Below are 4,632 nucleotides of genomic sequence, written 5' to 3' on the forward strand. Positions count from 1 at the left end.
ATATATATTTTAAAAAAGCCTATGTAGTTCTGTAGTTCATGTTCTGTGAGTATTTTTTTTTTTTTTATGGTTGGAGGCTAATTACTTCACAACATTTCAGTGGGTTTTGTCATACATTGACATGAATCAGCCATGGAGTTACACGTATTCCCCATCCCGATCCCCCCTCCCACCTCCCTCTCCACCCGATTCCTCTGGGTCTTCCCAGTGCACCAGGCCCGAGCACTTGTCTCATGCATCCCACCTGGGCTGGTGATCTGTTTCACCATAGATAAAAAATATGGAACGCTTCACAAATTTGCGTGTCATCCTTGCGCAGGGGCCATGCTAATTTTCTCTGTATCGTTCCAATTTTAGTATATGTGCTGCTGAAGCGAGCACTCTACTTACCTTTTAAAGTACTGCCCAAATTTCATCCCTGTTTCCACCTGCCTCTCCAACTAGGGAGGAAGGCTTCCCCTCTCTCCTCTTTGCCCCCTTTACTAGTTGCTCCCAACCCTGACCTGAAAGCTCTCTTGAACTTGGGACTGCATCTCACATCTCAGTATCCCCAACCCTCAGCATGGTACCTGTATGTGGGAGGCCCTTTGTTCATGTTTGTTGAATGAGTAACTGATCCCACTCTTTCACACACAAGAAAACCAGTCCAGAGAGGCGGAGGGACCTGAACACATCACAAAGCAAGTGAGAGAAACAGCCAAGGCCAGATCCCAGGATTCATGATTCTCAGTCCTGCTCTTGTACACAACCATGCTGTCTGTGCAAGGAATATTTGAAAAAGCCTTCATGCGTTTTGAGCCTTTCTTCATTCTGTCTCACATCTTACCCCAAAGAGCACTTCTTTGAGAATGCTGGTGGGAGAGTGAGTTTTGGCAAATCTTGTCTGGAAGTCATGAGGCAACAGGGACAAACAGACAAATAATCTTGGGATGTATTTTGCTGACCCAGTCTTCAAAAACAGCAGAACAAAACACTCCAAACTGAAGCTGTGGCCTCTGGCCAGCAGGGCACCAAGTCAACTTGGACGGAATCCACTAAATGGGTCTCCCTCTTTTTTATTAAAATGGTGGGGCCACTGGATAGGAAATGCTTTCTGATTTGTCTGGATTTTCTTCAAGACAAAGCAAAAAAATATTGAAAATTTCACAAGGTCCTAGAAACTTCCAAATGTAAACTAGCTCTGGGCATATCTTGTCTTGCCCCATCTCATTGTCACATGAGTCCATGTGGCCCAAGACATGGAACTCCCCCCTACGCTGAGGTCAGAAAAGGCTAGAGGAAGAGCTGGTAACCATTAATCACAGCTAGGAAAAAATCAGAGAAATGATTAAGAAAACATTACACTTCTTTTATTAACTCAATTCCAGATGGTAACATGGTGGTGGTGAAAACACAGGCTTTTGAGAAAGTAGACCAGGGTAGGAATCCTGGTCCTACTATTTAACAGTTGTGTGACTTTGAGCAAGTTAATTGCCTTCTTTGAGCTTCAGTTTTATCATCTATAAAAATGATTATAGTACCTATCATGGTGTTGTTGTGGGGGCTGAATGAGATAAAGCAAGTACAGTGCCCAGCATCATGTCTAATATGTAATGAGTGCTTAATTGATATTAGCTATTACTATTACTAGTACATAATGTTCTTTGTGGCTAAAATGCCTTTCCTTGCCTAGGAAACTTCTACTCACCATTCAGTACCTATCATAAGGGTATTCTCCTAGGTGAGGTATCTTTGCCTGTCCCCTGTTTCTTCTCCAACATGGTCCCTAGTTCTTGCAGCTCTCCTTCACCCTTCTCACCTTTACTCTTCTAATAGAGCAATGATCTCACTGTGTAGAAAGTATTTGTTTCTTTGCCTGTTGTCCCCAGTGGGCATGACAGCCAGGAGGAGAGACTCGGGTCTGTGCTCCCAGTCCTAATAGTGCCTACACCCTTAGAATAGAAACACCCCAAGTTCGGGAAGTGGAGGGTGGCAAAGATGACAGATTAGGAAGACCCTGAGCTCACCTCCTCTCACAGGCACACCAAAATTACAATTACTCATAGAGCAACTATCGATGAGAAAGACTAAAAGACTGGCTGAAAAGATCTTTTGCAACTAAAGGTATAAAGAAAGAACTACAATGAGATGGGTAGGAGGGGTGGAGACATGGAATAGTGAAGACCCATACCCCTGGGTGGGTGACCCACTAATGAAGGGTAATTACAATTGCAGAGGTTGTTTCCGGGGACTGAGGGGTCCAAGCCCCACACTGGGCTTACGAGCCCAGGGTTCCTGCACCAGGAAGATAAGCCCCCAGAAAGTTTGGCTTTGAAGGCATGCAGAGCTTTCTTTTGGAGAGCCTGAGGGCAGTGGGAAATAGAGACTACACTTTTAAAGGATGCTCACAAAATCTTACATGTTCTGGGATCCAGAGCAGAAGCAGAAATTTAAAAGGATCCTGGATTAGACCCACTTTCTGATCTTGGAGAGCCTCCCAGAGAGTCAGGAGGCAACAGGAGCTCATGCTGGGGACACAGACACTGGTGGCAGCTATTTGGGGGAGTTCATTCTACCATACGAACCCTGGTACTGGCAAGTGCCTTTATGGGATCCTTCCTCTAACTTATTAGTGCTAGGATCTACTCAACACACCAGCAGGCCGCCACTGGCTCTGAGACATCTTGCACCCCTCAGCCAGCTGCCCTGGGATCTGACAGCATGCCCCAGTGGGCTGACACAAGCTACAGGACACCCCACACCCTGCAGCCAGCTGTGTCAGGAACTGCCCAACAATGGGCTCACGCCAGCTCTGGGACCCCCAGGGCCCTGCAGCCAGAGACCTTGAGGACCTGGCTCTGCCTACTGGTGGGCAGGCACTAGCTCTAGGATTCCCCTGGGCATTGTCCCTGCCCATCAGCAGGCTAACACCAGCATTGAGACACCTTGGACCACTAAGACTGCTGCCCCAGATATAGTTGACCCACTGATAGTGGGTCAACATTAACTTTGGGAAAACACTGGATCCAGCAGAAAGGCATGTCAGGAGCTGGCTCCATCTACTTCTAAGCCAGCTGTCCCCGGGATACAGCCCCACCTACCAGTGGGCCAACATTAACTTTGGGACACCCTAGATCCAGCAGAAGGCATGTCAGGAACTGGTCCCATCCACCAGCAGACCAACACTAGACCTAGGACCCCTGGTCCTGCAACCGCCCACACAGCACCTGGCTCTATCTACCAGTGGGCCAGCCCTAGCCCTGGGCCCCAGGGTATGTAGCCAGCAGCTTCATGACCTGGCTTTGCCCACCAGCAGCTGGCAACCTGTACACAAGGCAGGGCATGGCAACCAGCCAGACCAACGGTCAGCAACTTAAAAACCATCACGTATGTGTATCTGATTGTGTAGCTATACGAAAACCACATGGTAATTGCAAAAGAAAAACCTGTAATAGATATATACACAGAAAAGAAAAAGGAACTCAATCATAACACTAAAAACAGACATCAAATCACAAGAGAACAAAAGAAAGGGGGAAAAAAGACCTCAAAACAAATCCAAAACGATTAACAAAATGGCAATAAGAACGTACATATTGATAATTATCTTAAATGTAAATGGACTAAATACTCCAACCAAAAGACATAGTCAGGCTGAATGGACACAAAAACAAGACCCATTTATTTGCTGCCTGCAAGAAAATCACTTCAGATCGAGAGACACATACAGACTGAAAGTGAGGGGATGGAAAAAGGATGGAAAAGCATCAACACAAATGAAATCAAATGAAGCCAAAGTAGCAACACATATCAGACAGATTAGACTTTAAAATAAAATCATTACAAGAGGCAGAAAATACCACATAATGATCAAGGAATCAATCTAAAAAGATATAACAATTGTAAATATATATGCATCTAGCATAGTAGCACCTCAATATATGAGGCAAATGCTAATAGCCATAAAAGAAGTACTCAACAGTAACATAATAGTAGGGGACTTTAACACCCCACTTACACCAATGGACGGATCATCCAGATAGAAAATAAAGGAGCACAGGCCTTAAATAATATATTAGACCATATGGATTTAAAGCAGCAGAATACATATTCTTTTCAAGTACACATAGAATATTCTCCAGGATATAGCACATGCTAGGGAACAAAACAAGCCTTGGGAAATTTAAGAAAATTGAAATCACACTAAGCATCTTTTCTGACCATAATACCATGAGACTAGAAATCAGCTATAAGGAAAAAAAGCCTGCAAAAAACCCAAACACATGAAAGCTAAACAATATGCTGCTAAACAATATCCAGTGGATCAATGAATAAATCAGAGAAAAAATACAAAAAATACCTAAAGAAAAATGAAAACAAACAAAAAATCCAAAATCTATGGGCTGCAGTAAAAGCAGTTCTTATAGTGATACTATAAGAACTATACTATACTACTTCAGGAAGCAAGACAAATCTCAAATAAACAACCTAACATTACATCTAAAGTAACTAGAAAAATAAGAACAAGCAAGTCCAAAGTTAGCAGAAGGAAAGAAATTATAAAGATCAAAAAAAAGAAAAATACTTAAAAAAGGTAGAAAAGATAAAACCAAGAGCTGGTACTTTGAAAAGATAAAATTGATAAACCTTTAG

General features: G+C 43.4%; 1 non-coding gene across 1 annotated transcript; it reads right to left on the reverse strand.

The window, feature by feature from the left end:
• Positions 1 to 274: 274 nt before the first annotated feature.
• On the reverse strand, positions 275 to 381 carry LOC122677598. Its single transcript, XR_006335853.1, has one exon. It is a non-coding gene; the product is annotated as a U6 spliceosomal RNA (small nuclear RNA).
• Positions 382 to 4,632: the final 4,251 nt, after the last annotated feature.

This window comes from Cervus elaphus, chromosome 2, assembly GCF_910594005.1.
Source record: "Cervus elaphus chromosome 2, mCerEla1.1, whole genome shotgun sequence".
NCBI lineage: Eukaryota > Metazoa > Chordata > Mammalia > Artiodactyla > Cervidae > Cervus > Cervus elaphus.